Below are 16121 nucleotides of genomic sequence, written 5' to 3'. Positions count from 1 at the left end.
ACTTCCACTTCTTCCCAGGTAGCTCCCATATTGCTCTGGCATCTTACCCTGGCAGATGATACCCCTGGTATCATTCACCTAACACTTGTGGGTGTCCAGATTCTGCTTTGCAAAATCTGGGAGAGCAGCACCATGCAGTCAGGTAGGCTTTGTATCAAGCCCCACAGCAAAAAGGTAGTTTGCAATAAAGTAAATTTTAGAGAATGTTTCTCTTCCATTGTCTAAGCTTTGAGTACTTCTTGGGAGAAGACTGCATCGGCTACCAGTTAAAGGCTGTGGTTCTATTAGCAGGATGCAAAAGGTCTGTAATTATCATGTGTTGCTATAATTTTGATCTAAATGTCTCATAGGGAATTTTGTTCAGTTTTACAGGTAAAAATGACTGCAAAGAGAAACTGTGTGGACAGCATTAATTACCTGAGTTTGCTGTGTTACTTAAAATGAACTAAGCTTAACAATACTCTCTTCAGTCTCTGGAAGAGCAATCTGAGGTTATTTTTGTTCCTATAAATTAATTAGCAATTACTAAATCAGTGCCTGGATAGGAGAGGTTGGATCAAAGCAACTTAAATATGTTAAAATAAAAAATGTATTTTTCCCTTGGCTTCTGCTTTATAAAATGAAAGAGGTCAACTTTGTAATTCTTGGAACAAGCACTGTACTGTAAATGTACAGCTTCAACAAAAGAGAAACACAATAGTAATGAATTTTTTCTCCTTCTATGGACTGTTGCATTTTTTTATATGTTTAAAGCATAATTAGTTAGGATAACGTGTCCCAAGTAAGTCCCAAGTGTTTTACTTCAGAATTAGAATCAAGTAGCAGTGTCTGTGAGATTGTTTTATGTAATTGGAATGAGCTTCCCTCTTCAATTTGGTGTAAAGATATGAGTCGTTACAGCCTTCGAGACAATAGCAAACAATAGATTATCCTCCCATGTTGTTGCTGGAGGCCTATGATTGTCATTCTCTTTCAACAGTGGATTGCAGTAATCAGAATTTTCATTCAGGCTGAAAAAAATATGACAGTCAGTACCCCAGCTTGTCATTGCAGAGGCTATAATGAACTTTGATGCATCTTATTATATAAATGGAATTTGAACCTTTTGCTGTTGAAGTAACCTTCCCAGAATAAATATTCTTAGTCAGTCTTCCAGGAAATTTCACAAAGGAACTGCTCTGGAAAAACAAAACAAACAATTTCTTTAGGTTACGGAAATGCTGAGACTAGACAGAAAGTGATCGACACTCCTCCATCATAGTCATTATTTTAAGAATTAGAGACCTGTGGATAATGTTCTGTAGCACAGATTAACTTTTGCCAATGACAGAATGATCTTGTAAACAAAATATATTGTTATTCTTATAGATATATGTAACATACTAAAGGCAAACTTGCATGCATGACCACACAGAGGTATTTACACATGATTTAAACACTTTAATGCAGTTCAGAAGAGCGATTTTATGACAACTGAGTTTGCTTTATTACTGTCTATGTAGAATCTATGAAGAATGCACATTCAAAACTGAAATTTGAAGACTCAGTCTACAGTAGGAAAGCTGGCCACTTCTCCACCCTGTAATGGATACGCTAATACTTCTCATATGTAAATAGGACAAAATCATTTCTAACGTAAAAAAATCTGCCAAGTTAACTACTGCTGAAAATGCCTACAAAATGCTGATTTGTTCGTTATGGGGTTTGGGGCATTTATATTAGTGCTGAACTCTCAACTCCGTATCAGAAGTACTGACAGTGGTTGTGGCATCTGCAGCATGTTTCTGACCCTCACACAGTAGGCTGAAATTGCCCATTTTGTAGGAATGTGTAAATAATAAATTGATTTACAGCCTTTGTAATATTCCAGGCTTTGTACCACTGTATGTGGATAAAAGAGATCTCACTTTGAAGGGCAAATTTCTTCCAGATCTTGTTCAAGCACACCTATTGTTGGGTTACAGTTAGCTCCGCAGGGGAAAGGAAAGGACCCATTGCTACATCCTGCCTTACAGTTGTGAGATGGCTCCCCTTAGAAGAGGGAGCCATGGCAACAGCAAAGCTCTTCATGTCTATGCAAATTCCTGCAACTCTTTGAAGTAGCAAAAGTATTCCTCAAGTTGTCTATGCAAAGTTGTTTGCTGATGTAGTTGAGCGCTATGAGTTCTCTTCTGGTACCTGAATGTATACAGCTGACATATATCTTGTCTTCCTCAAACCACCAGTGAAATCAGTGTATCCTGATGTAAAGTGGTGGCCTGTATCCTGATTGCAATACTGGGGACAAAACAATGGTGTCTGTAGTTAGTTAAAAGTTATAGAAGGTAAACTAGTCTGGTTTGTTAATTAAAAGATGTAGACATTTCAAACTGCTTGGTGTGGTGGCACTCACTATCCAAAATGGAAGAGTACATTTTCTTCATCTGTGTTTATGCTCAGCTAGTGTGACTAACTGAAGACAGTTATGTGATAATCTTTTAGGATTTAGTTGCTTTTTCTGCTTTTCCTTAGACTTGGAAATAATTATTTCTGAAATGCTTCTTGCCTTCCTTTTATTGAATTTTACCTTGCAGTAAAGCTTATGAAATTCCTTTGTGTCATTTACATTTTCTTGTATAGTATTTAGTTTCTTAATTTTTTTGCTTGTGGCTATATATCATCTTAAGCAGCACTTAATTAAATATATAGAAAAAACTTCAGGTTAAAAATGAAGATCTGCTCATGCAACCATTTTCACTTAAAATATTTTGGCTGGTTTAAACATTGTTCTTTCTATATATTTATGGTTTGAATCAAATATGTGCTAAATGAGTAGCTGCTGGACTTCATTAATTTTCATAATGGGAAACAGTAAGAGAATCAATGGAGGCTTTATAGGTGTGCCCAGGTATAAAGAGTTGGTTTCTTCTGCCCTTTGTTGTTTGCCTGTGTGCTTTGAACCACCAGACTGGTTGGATTTTATGATTATTTAGAAAGAAAATACCTAATTTGTGTCACTTTATGACTCAGTTCTTTAAAAAGAATGAAAAGCCAGATTCAAATTCAAATTACACTGAATTTTTTGAGTTAATGCTGTAAGAGAACCCAGATCAAAATCTGGCCAATGCTCAGCAGTCAATTAGTAGAGAAATACGGTAGCTAATGACAGTTTCTTTCAGCACATACTGCCTTACACTTACAGGAACTTGGTTATATGGGCATTAGTCATCATTTCCCAATATTAATTTCCTAGCTAATGTCATTACAGAATTGATTTGAACTGGGTTTTTTTCTGCCTGACAGCTTTTTGGCTGACTATCTGAGGAATTAAATCAAATAGAAGATACATTCTTTTTTTCTTCACTGTAAACACATAGTACATGAAATTTATAACCCAGACCTTTCCTTTAATTTGTCTGGTTACATAAAAACTGTTGAATATGTTTATTAGATGTTTGGTTTATGTCAGAATTCATTACTGAGGGTAAAATACAGTCAGTCTAAAGGACCATAAAATGTATACTCTCAGGACATTATGTTTCAGAGCGTTGGATTTTTAAGACATTTCTATTTAACAAGATTTGCTTTATTTAGTGTAAAGGTATATAAGGAAAATTGAGTGTACACCAATGGTTAAGTGATCCTATTTCAGTTCTCAGGAAGTTTGATAATGGATAATTCTTCTGTCAATAAAAGGTCACATTTAATATGTCATAGCAATTTCTTCTTGTCTCTGATCTTGACATTAGGACATATCCCTATTAAGTTACATCTAAGAATGGATCCTTTTAGCATTTATATTACATGAAGTGATTTCAGTATATGGGATGACTTAACTACTGGGATGACTTAAGTATTTCACGTGCTTCGTCAATGTTTTTAATAGTTGGCCTAAAATGTGAGATGATGATTTCAATTAAAGGGATAAGTAAATAAAGCCAGAGTTTCATCTGCATAGCACACTATACAGTTATCATTCATGACAGTGCAATAGATCCTTCTTTCCAATTTATCATATTTTTTTGAACAGAAGTGCACTTGGTATGGACAATGCCTACAGAGACATTGATGCTGGCAAAGAGTATAGAATTGTAGAATGCTAGGGGTTGAAAGGGGCCTCCAGAGATCGAGTACAACCCCACTGCAAAGCAGGACCACTTAGGGCAGGTCACACAGGAATGCATCCGGGTGGGTTTTGAAGGAGACTCCACAAATTCTCTGGGCAGCCTGCTCAAGTGCTCCATCACCCTCACAGGGAAAAATATTTTTACTCATGTTGAGATGGAATTTCCTGTGATTGAGTTTATGTGCATTGCCCCTCATCCTATCACTGGATATCACTGAAAAGAGATCAGCTTCATCCTCCTGACAGATACATTTGTAGACATTGGTAAGGTCCCCTCTCAGTCTTCTCTTCTCCAGACGAAACAGCACCAGGTCTGTCAGTCTTTCTTCATAGGACAGATGCTTCAGTCCCTTAATAATCCTCATAGTTCTCTGTTGAACTCTCTCCAGCAGTTCCCTGTTGCTCTTAAGCTGGGGAACACAGAACTGTATACAGTATTCCAGATCTGGTCTAACAAGGCCTAAGTAGAAGGGAGGAGAATCTTCCTTGACCTGCTGAACACATTCTTCATAATGCAACCAAGTACATTACTGGCCTTCTCAGCCACCAGGGCACATTTCTGTCCCATGGATAACTTAATATCAACCAGGACTCCAAGATCTTTATCTATGGAGCTACTCTCCATCAGGTCATCCTGTACTGGTGCGTGGTATTATTCCTCTCCAGGTGCAGGACTCTACACTTATCCTTGCTGAACTTCATTAAGTTAATCTTTGCCCAGCTGTCCAGGCTGTCCAAGTCCCACTGAATGGCAGCACAGCCTTCCAGGGTCTATATTAAAGTTAAAAATAGGTGGGCCAACTTAATTACCAAAATCTTTTTCTTGTGTCATAGATCATAATCTGACTGTCCAGTCAAATGAGTTTGATGGGTTATGGCATACTTACTTCTAATGTACTCTTAACATCTTTACAGAGAAGCTGTACTTGTGTACATAAAATTTATTTAACATCTAGAAGTAGAAATTGCTACAGTGGGAAGCACAAATATTTTGCAAACATGCCACAGAGGGTGCAGTTGTATGCTGTGTATGGTGAACGTTCTTAGTAATCTGCTCTTGGTTTTGATGGCAACACAAGATGGAAAAGTACATTGTTTCAAGAACTGCTTGTCATAGCAGTGGGTAAATTGGAATGAGCAATTATGATGCATAAGTTTTGATTTATATAGCAGCCTGCAAAGCAGAAACACAGCCTGATTAGAATCCAAACTTCAGCACAGCAAGAATACAGAGAGGGATAATTGTAGATAGATTTTACAGAATCAGAGAATACCAGGTTGGGAAGGACCCCAAGGATCATCTGGTTCAACCTTTCTAGATTCATAGATTAATAGAATACTGGAATGGAAGGGACCTCAAAGATCATCTAGTCCAACCTTTCAGGGTAAGAATATAGTTTAAATGAGATGGCCCAGAACCCTGTCAAGCTGGGCTTTGAAACTTTCTAATGTAGGGGAATCCACTACTTTGGGGAGGTGATTCCAATGTCAAAACACTTGGGTTTTGGAAGGTTAATTTAATGCTTTACATTATCTCCATTTATTATTTCAAACTATGCTGTTGTGAAACAAACAAAGAGGTTTATGTCCTTAAAGGTGGATTATAAAAGTGGATTTGTAAACCCAGGATTGATAGTTTTTCCTTTTTGGATTTGTGTTTCATGTATTAATTCTCTAGAAAAGACTCAGAAAATACTTCAGATATTTTCACAAGACATCCTCAGCAAAGATAATGGTACATGTAATCATTTTATATTTAATAATAGTGTTACATAGTTATAAATTAAACACTACCTTCTTGGAAGATGATATTACACAGTACTAACCATTATGATAATATTTGAAGTCAGTATCCTCTCATTAGATTTGATGGTTGTCCACTTTTCATCTGAGAAGATAAAAAGTTGCATAGGCCTCTTGATGTTTTCTGACAACCTGCATGCTAATGGTAAATTTTCTTAATAAATGTTATCCAGCTACAAAGCTGCATGTTGATAAATGGTAATGATTAAAACATCTTCATTAGCCCATCACGTTGAGCCAGAATAAATAGGAATTTTATTCTCAGTACTTCCAGCCTTAAGCAGCTCATTGTCTGACCTTTCTTTCAGATCGTAATTTGTGTTGAGGACTGATTAATGTAAAAACCACTCTTATCTGCCAAGAGGTATTTGATATTCCAGTGGCAACTTAAAGAGCCTTAAGATAATCTGTGTCATTTTGCAATTCTTGTAACTAATGTGCACAAGCACATTCTCCACTGAATATTTAAGAAACTTCAGACTGGGAGTAGAACGTAATCATCCTCAATGATTACTCCAAATCAGAGAAAACACTGAAGATCCCAGTCTCTCCATGGCTCCCAGTGATCTGCTCCAGATTTTGAGGTGCAGGTTACTTTTGGCAGTTTCAGCTACATGGAGTCACAAACCCGCTGCAGAGGGAAAGGAATAGATTTGTACTCGGGATTTGGTGAAAAGGGGAATGAAGGGAAGAGGGAGAAACTTGTACTGATTAAACAATGAGGCTAAGAGATGGGGAAAGGTAGGATTTGACCCTAGTTCTCTCCAGGATAGTTTGCTGAAAGGAGATAAGAAACTCAAAGGAAGTTGTAAAATGTTTTGCTGTGGCAGGGATTAGGAAGACAGTGTAGGGAGGGATTCATTCTGGTGACAGTCAGCTCCAAATAGAATTTGATGAGCAGCTGGAGGGAACTTGGCGGAGCCAGGGGAAAGGGACAGTGAGGTGCTGACTGGGTTTAAAGTCTGGCTAAAATAAAGCTGGATATGAAGCAAGAGAAGGAAACTTGTCATTTCTAGAGCTGGTATGCAGTGCCTTAGAGCCTTCTCTTGATTTTATTCTGGGAGATCACTTGGCATGTAATAACTGTGGCTGAAGTACTGTTTCTCATTTTGCTTTAGTTTTAAACTAGAAAATTGGAAAGAAGCATTATATCAAAATTAAATATTTGAGGTTGCAAAGCCAAGTCCTCAATTAGGAAATTAAGGTTGTTTGTCTGGTCTTTATGTGAATGTATCACATGGAAGTCTTTAATTATTTAATTGGGCCTATATGACATTTTCCCCACAGAACCTGCTACTTATTTGTGAAACAGATATATCTCCTTTGGGGATTAATTGAGCATTTTGTAGTAATGAATACTTTGTCTTTGAGACAACAATCTCATTCTTTTGGGTTTAATTTTGCTCCTCTTTTGTTCAGCATCAGCAAAATATAAATAATACTGACCTGTCACATCTTGAGTGTTCTGAGAATAAATATATTAGTGGGTGTCTGATAGCCATGAAAGACTCTCCTAGAAAAAATTACCAATTCTGTTTTAATAACACTTTTAATTAATATGTAGTAAATAAAACATAAACTCATGCCTTGCACAAAGAGAATGAAACTAAAAATACCAAATAGCTACTCATTAAGGAGTTTCCAATCTGTGAGCTAAAGAAGGAAGGGACCCAGTGGAAAAATAGTAAGCATGTGATTATGCAATTAAGAAACTGCATAATACAAAGGCTACTTTAATTCTGGAATTTAATGCAGTTTTGTTTCTTCACATAATGTTGAGGGTAGTTTATGGGTTAGCTATGTAAATCTTGCCCTAGGAATTAGCAGATATTTGGTTTTAATTTTGAAGACATCCTGTATTGGTACTGATATTGTTTTATAAACAGCAAATTGCTGCATTAGTGTTTTACAGAGGAAAAACTACTGAATAGAAACTACAACAAATTTCTTACTCTGAGTGCCTTAGAATTCATTTTTTTCCTTTGAATTATTATTTTTAAAAGGTGGGGCAGGGGGGGAGAAGAATTGCTGTCTAGAAGCATCTTAACTCTTGTGGGAAGTATCTAGAAAACAAATGGTATCCTTCCTAGTAGAGAAAGGGAGCTTTATTTCCAGGGAACAGTTGATTTCTCTGAGTAGGCTGAATTTTGCAGCAAAATCTGTCAGTTTCTGTAACTTTAGGACATTAGGCTGTAAAACTTTCTAACAAAGTAGAACAGTTTTAATGTGTCAATACTTCAGATGTGTCCCTGCTACTTTTGGTTTTGTTGTGTGACAATGTTACTGTATTTCCTTAATTTAGCATAGGTTTACAAGATTTAATGGTGTTTATCTCTGGTTGCTATCCTAAGAGCTCTCTCTCTATTTACTGAGGAGGAGGAGGGACAAAGGCCAGGAGAAAGGAAAAGTCAAAAGGGTGGGTTCATTTCAGCCTTCTAGAGAGAGGAATCAGTTATGAGAATGTTTCCAAAAGACAAGATTAATTCACAGTCTGAGCTCCCTAAAGGCATGCTGTGCTTTCCACTTGTAATGATGAGAAGATATTCATTGCAAGATGGATAAAAGGATGTTCTCCAAAGACTGTATTTTATCTGCCAGTAGTAGGATGTGGACAGAAGCCTCCATGAAATTAATTATGTGCCCGTTTCTCAGAATGTGTAAACATGACAGTGGCAGTGATCTCTTTTACACCTCTTGGGTCCTGTGTTTTAACTGTGATTGAATTGAGCTGTCAGATTACATACAGAGTGACAACTCTTTACTAGGTTCAGCTGGATGAATAATGCAAAGAAGATGCTTGCAAATCATCTTTTACTATATAAAATTTTCTTATTCTCTTAAAACCCCTTTTGAGTTGCAAGTATATTTGTGTGGCAAGAGGTATTGTAGATCTCTATGAATGTAGAGTTGTAAACTTGCTGCAAATTCACTGTAGAGTTGTGAAATGCTAGATAACTGGAAAATTCATCTCATATTCTGTCAGCTGAATGCATTTAGACATTCTCTTCAGCTGTGGGTTAGGATCTTGTGCTAGAGAGGGGAATAACATTAAAGTGTTGGTGGCCAACTTCTGGGAAGATCTTTGGTGATGACACTGCATTGCTGGAGTATATAGGAATCCATTTATGATGCAACTTTGTGAATTTCTAAGCTTAAATTTATAAACTTATCCTCCAGAACTTATATTTATGCAGCAAATAAGAAGCCTGAAGTTCATGGAAGTTATGAGCATTCGGCATTTCTTGAAAACCAGGCCATTTAAAGTAGCTGTTTAAAATATGCAGATTAGCACCTTAGTGTAGGGAATTGCTGCAAAATTGACTGTTGTGAGCACTGTCATTATACTGATGTTACTGGAGCTGTCATTTTGTTTTCATGCTACTGTTTTTGTAGACTTGCCTATTATTTCTTTTTTGTTCTTATTTCTTATTCTTATTTCTATTCCTAACATGTGCCCCTGAATGTTAATCTAGTTCAGATCAAGATATCAGAACCATTGTTTCTAACCATATTGGTTTGAAATTCTTGACATTCTAGTGCCCTTCTTGGACTTGCTCTCCACTTAGTTTTGAGCTTATTGGAGCGGGGAGAGAAATGCCTAAAATGGCATTTACAATAAAATGTCTGTGAAACCTTTTTAAAGGCTACAGCACACTACTTGTCCATATCTGATAATTGGAAAAAATAGTGTTCCAATGCTCAGTGATTAATAAAATGTCTTGTTTTCTAATTAAACAAAAAAGACATATTTCAATACTGAAATAGAAACAAGTTGCATTTTCAAATCCATCTTTTCAATCCTTTTCTTACCAATGTTTGAATTAAAACTTCCAAGATTTCTAAAGTCTGCCAAAGCACAATAGAGTTTCTGTTACATTTTACAAACAAATGGAGATGTGGGGTTTTTTTATTTTATATTTAAAATTGTGGTTTTATATCTTTTTATCACTGCAATTGTGGCTTCATTGAGAAAAGTCCACAAAAACTGATCTCAGAATCAGCTGTAGCTTTTTAAGGTGACTTAGTGCTTTTGCCAAATGTGCTTAGAAATACTGTGAATTTTCAAGTGATCTCATCCCCCAGATTCTCATTGTGTTTTCTTTCCTTATAGCTCTGTCAGCACTTTTCCCCTCTCTTCCCCATTCTGTTTAAAATGGCCTATTGGTCTGACATATTGATCCCACTTGGTCCCATGACTGATATTGATTTTGTTCTCAATGGGACTATAGCCTATCATCAAACTTACTTTTTCTTTCATATCAAGATAATGTTTGATTGGCTTATTTGACATTAGAAGGCAACTGTGCTTGGTTATGATCAATACACTTGTATTCTCTGTTCCTTATCATTCTCAGTAAGACTACATTAGCAAATGAACCATGAAAATGCTTCAACTACCTGTCAAGCAGTAGGAGAGTCTTACTCCTATTGTTCGGCAATGTGTAGGTAGTCTAATGGGTTTTTCATTAGAAATATTGGACTACTGTTGCAGTGGTGTGATGCTTTAGCCCACATGCACCAACAATAAAGCACAGCTAGCCCAGTCAGAGACGTGAAACTGTCACAACTGTGAACTACTATGGCATAAAGTTAAAATATAGAAGATTTTCAGATAAAGGTATATCATGTCTCAGTTTTTGTTTACTTTGTCTTGTCTGTATGGAGACACTTAGGAAAGTTGATGAAAGTTAACTGCAAAAATATTTTTTAGTTTGTCTATACTAAACATGTATGGGAATCCTCTTATTCAGAATTAAGGTGGCCTTAATTCTGTTTGTTAAGCATTTTGTCTTTCATTCTGAATAAGGATAACCACACACAGTGCTAATACAGTTTATAACTAATCTCCTTCAAGGTCCCATTTTAATTAATTTGGACGAATTCTTCAGTATCCCTATTTATATCAGTCTTTTCAAGTGGTACTCACATTAATAGTTCAGATACAGCCTCTTTCATGCTGGTGGGTATTCAGTGGTATTAGAAGTAGTGGAAATACAGAGGAGGTATCATCTGCAAGAAGAGTTTTCCATTAGTCTTTGATGTCTAACACAAAGTTTGCAGTCAGTAACTAGAGACAAAAAGGCTGTTACTTTTCAAGCCATAGTTACTGTTGTAAGACACCCTCATTGTTCCTCTCTGTGTACTGAAGGAACTGACTGCATGTGTGTGTATATATATTTTATTTATTTTTTTTTTAAACTGGGAGGTTCACAGGTAGCCAGATGATCTCTGTATGCTTGGGGGAACTGTTAGTGTGGGTGCCATTGCCACTACCACTTACAAAATAAAGTAAATAAATGCAGGCAGAATAGGAAAACCTTTTCCCTTGTTTTTCTGGATGAAATCTGTGCAATTTAGATTTTCAGCCTGAGTAAATCTAGCTAAGAATATTGGAAAATAAGAGAGAGGATAAAGGAATAAGAGATAAAGTTTGGAAGTGGATACCCCAAAATGTTCTTGTTAAGATGACAGTTTTCTTTCGCACTCCTCATTCTTACCAAGTGAAGAGTTCAAGCAATATATAGCGGGTTTGCAATTCAGTGTGGGGGGAGGATTGCTGGTTTATTTATTTTTTCCCCCAGATGCATACTTCAGGTAACTGTATATTTCTAAAACAAAGTTATGGAATATTACTTTTTCATTCTGTTGCTTAATCTGGCTTTCCTGCATATGTGACAGATGACACTGATTTTACATCAAAAAATACTATTCAGATAAAGTTATACTATTCTGTTCCTTTCCCTGCTATTATTTGCTGCTGTCAAATTTAGACTGTATTACATGACTGTAATCCTGATAGATGACTCTAATATAAATGGAGGAACATATGTTGTTGCATTACTAAGCATAAAAATGGGATTACTTGGAGGCATTAATATTGTATCTGAAGGTGCGAGTTCATTATTTTTAACCAGTTCCATCCAAAGAACATCCAAAGATGTTTCCCATCGGAAGCAATTTTAGAAAGAAATATACATCTTTAAAATGTTCTTTATTTTTGTTTCAGATTTAGCCCTTTACTGCTGTCCTTATTTCAAAGTAAGGAGTGTTATTTGGGTAACTGTTTTGTATGTGGTTCAAAACCTTACCTTTACCTGATGCATTAAGAAATACTGAGCTGGATTTCTTAGGAGTGACTCAGTTTTCTTGAAATGTGTGTGACTGAAGCTTTGGATGAGCTTAAGGACAGGAAAGACATTTTGGAACTGTTCTACTTCTGTAATAGAATGCCTTTCACATCTAGCTTTCCTATAAACCACTTGCATGGGGTTACCTGCTTCTGCGTTCTTTTTACATAGCTGCTAATATGCTGTGTTGTGGGGAAGGTTAGCAAGGGCATGCTATTGTTTATGCTATAGCTGAGGCATATCATTATCATTTAGTGACTTGGTTGCATGGAATGAGCTGAAGCACTCATGTACTATTGTTGGAATTAAATTTCTACATGAATGTGGGAGTTTTTGAAGCCACTGTCTCTCCTCATTCACCAAAGTTTATTTTCCCCTGAAGTGAACCTAAGGTTCCAAGGGCTGGAGAACCTCTGCTGTGAGGATAGACTGTGGGAGCTTGGGTTGTTCAGCCTAGAGAAGAATCCAGGAGGACCTAACAGGTGCCTTCTAATACCTGATGGGATCCTACGGGAAGACTGGAGAGGGACTTTTCTTAAGTGTGTCTAGCAATAGGACAAGAGGGGGTAGTTTTAAGCTGAGGGAGGGGTTTAGACTTGATCTGAGAAAGAAGTTCTTCAGTATGAGGGAGGTGAGACTCCAATAAGTTGCCCAGGGAGACTGTGGATTCCTCCTCCCTGGGAGTGTTTAAGGCCAGGTTGGATGAGGCCTTGAGGAACCAAGTCTAGCTGAGAGGCATCCGTGCACATGGCAGGGAGATTGTAGTATATGGTCTCTAAGGTCTCTTCCAACCCAAGCCATTCTGTGATTGTATGAATACATGAGGAAAATTGCACATAGACAACAACAGGAAGTTATTTCTTGTAAAATATGGCAGTTTGTCTCTTAAAGGCATAGAAAGTCATAATTATTTTTTTCCTAGTGTGTTAATGTGCTGTTATCTTTGATTTCAGGAGCAGTGGATTTGATGGGTTTCTAAACTCCAGCTATTTTCTTTTCTTGTCTTTATTGTAATAGTTCCTGCCATCTTTAATTGCAGGTGATGGCTTAAAAAAAATCACAACATAAAACAACAACAATGGCAAAATCCCAAAAAAACCCAAGTTTTAAAATTTAGGATTATATTTTATAAGGGGTTTGTATGTTCCACTATTTGCATAGTGAAGGAGGAGCAGTCAGTGGCCTTTTATAGGTGTCACTGGTATAACAGAATCACAGTTTCTGTGTGCAGTTATGGTAAATATGTAAATATTAAAACATACAGGCTTGTACTGAGTAGTTTCTTGGTTTTAAATAATTCTAGCCATGTTTATGAGATTCATGATGGGTTTTTTTGAGTAAGTGGCCAGGGTCATGATTCTTTTAGTAAGGAACAGACTGTATAATGCTACTTGAAATGGTGCGTTAAGACCAAATCAGTAAATCTTCACAGATGAATCACCAAATGAAACAGCTTCCAATCCTGCCATGTTTTCATATCGTTAAACTATTAGACCAACTTTCTTTCATTTTTGCATAATGAGCAGATGTGAGAAACTGGTGTGTTTGTCTTCATTGAAATCAGTGCCGTTTCTGCTTACGCTTCTTAGAAGAAAATTACTTCACTAATATTAACCATCAACTAATTAAGACGTACTTAATTAAATGCAAATGCTACTTAGCAAAAGCAATTGAGAGAAAGGCATATGATTAGGGAATTAGCAACTGATTTAATACATGGAGCAACTAGCTAGGCACCTAAGCAATAGAAAGTAATACAGAAACTTCACTTGATAAAAATAATACAAGGGGAAAATACCCCATTTTCCCTATTGTGTTTGTTGGAAAACATTGGAATCAATGAAGCACAATATATTCAGACTATAAATTGTAGGTTAGTGTTGCTTTATATTCAATAATTAGAGAGGTTAAGAATTACTGAAAATATTGAAAATTTATCAATCAAGCTCACGCTGGGAGATTTTTTTGACAGCTGGTCATTCAGGAGCTAGAACAGAGCAAAGTTACATGGGACGTAACACAGTGTTGCTACTGTTCTCAAGGACACTTCCACTTTACTAAATTAAAGCTTACGTTGACAGCCTTTGTCTTTGGAACAGATACGAATAAACAATGTCAGGATGTTATGAAGACTGCTAGGATTAATAAAACATTTAAAGTTTCCTAATGTCTGTCAAAGTATGTGTTATATAAAGTACTGAACTGATTCAAGGGCAAAAATTTGTCTATTAGGTCTTTTAGATCCTGTTGCACACTGCCTTTTTCTCCCTTCCAAATACTTGAGATTGGTGGGCTACACAGGGTGGTAAATGGTGAACTGCATGTAAATATTATTGTTTTCATTTCCTGTAGCTTATTTGATTGGATTTTAAGACATTAACTTCTAAGTTCTCCCTGCTGAAAAATCTGGGTCAGCCTTTCACAGTTGTGTATGCATTTTAATTAGAGATGTGTACTATGAGAAAGACAGCTCTCCTCAGAGTTCCTCTTGTAGAAGGAAAAAAGCACAAGCAAACAACAAAACAAATAGAACTGCAAAAAAAAAGTCAGTCATGACATAAGACTGAATTTCCAATCAGCAGTTCTGATAAAGTCAAAGCAAGATATGGAGCTTTAAGAAAAACAGATCACAAGTGCCTCACTATGTAAAAGGACAGAAGTTCATAGATTGGAAGAGACCCCAAAGATCATCCAGTTCCAACCCCACTGCCATGGTCAGGGATACCTTCCACTTGGCCAGGTCACTCAAGGCCTCATCCAACCTGGCCTTGAACACCTCCAGGGAGGGCGCATTCATGACCTCCCTGGCAACCTGTTTCTCACCACCCTCACTGTAAAGAATTTCCCCTCCTCAAGCTTAAAGCCATTTCCTCTTGTTCTAGCACTTCAAGCCCTTGTAAAATGTCCCTTCCTGGCTTTCTTGTGGGTCCTTTTCAGGTACTGGAAGGCCACTTTAAAGTCTCCTGGAGCCTTCTTTTTTCCAGCTTGAACAGCCCCAACTCTCTCAGCTTGTCTCTATAAGGGAGGTGCTTCAGCCCTCTGATCAAATTTGTGGCCCACCTTTGGACCTGCTCTAGCAGTTCTGTCTTTCTGTTGCCAGGGAGTTGGTGGAGTCAAAATCCCTGAAGGTGTTCAAGAAACATGTGGGCATGGGACACTATTTAATGGCCATGGTTGTGTTAGGTTGATAGACTCGACGACCTTAGAGGTCTTTCCCAACCCAAACAATTCTTTAGTTCCATATGAGAAGCAGGACCGGTCACACACCACAGATCTGGTTTTACTTGGGAGGGAGTCAACATAAGGACACATAGAAGTCCTCATGAGGGAGGAATGTGTCTGGGAAACTGCATGGGGTTCAAGATAAGGAAGAGGCCTGTTGGCCATTTCAAACTTTACAACCCATACACCAGGCACTACCATGCTTTATTGTTGATTATTTTTCTGCACACGGAAGGTAGCAAACAGTAAATGGCAACCAGCACAGCTCACAGATTTGAACATCCTGTGAACTAACTGCATTTTTTCCCCCTGCAGCCTCTATGCTTAGAGGCATTACTGAAGGCAATTGAATAGTAACAAAGCCTTCTTCACCCCCTAGCACTGAGCGCTTTCAAATCTGAGCTGTGGTGTTCCTTATCAAGAATTTGAGGTCCCCAGCAGTTATCCACGGGATGACCTATTATGTGCCTCCTTTTCAGCTTTACTGTGAAGACAAGAAAACTGGTAAGAGAGGCATTAGCTGAGAAATATGTCTATTTATATTCCAATAGATGCCTATACCTGGTATAGTCATACAGATACAGCACAGTATATACACAAATGTGTGTAAACAGTACTTCCAGATCACTCAGTGCTTTGAACTGTCAGTCTTTTCCATCATTTTGTATTTTTTTTTTCCTTCTCATTTTAAATGTACAGGTTTAAAAATGCTTGACTGACATTCTGTAGTTCCTTCTGGTCTGTGCTTCTTATAAGCAGACTGTCATATGTGGCTACCAGGAGCCACAAAAGGAAGATATTCACATAACTGAGCCTTTGTTTGTTTGTTTCTTGGAGTTGCAAATTTGACTAAGCAGTACAGG

At 37.2% G+C, this 16121-nt stretch overlaps 1 protein-coding gene across 1 annotated transcript in view; it reads left to right on the top strand.

Moving 5' to 3' along the window:
- The window catches only part of THSD7A (thrombospondin type 1 domain containing 7A), a 240960-nt gene that overhangs the window by 145324 nt on the left and 79515 nt on the right, over nucleotides 1-16121 (top strand). The window lies entirely within an intron of this gene.

The sequence above is a fragment of the Dryobates pubescens genome, chromosome 4 (assembly GCF_014839835.1).
Source record: "Dryobates pubescens isolate bDryPub1 chromosome 4, bDryPub1.pri, whole genome shotgun sequence".
NCBI classification, from domain to species: domain Eukaryota; kingdom Metazoa; phylum Chordata; class Aves; order Piciformes; family Picidae; genus Dryobates; species Dryobates pubescens.
Note: the sequence above shows the minus strand (reverse complement) of the source record. Positions and strands in the feature narration are given on the sequence as shown.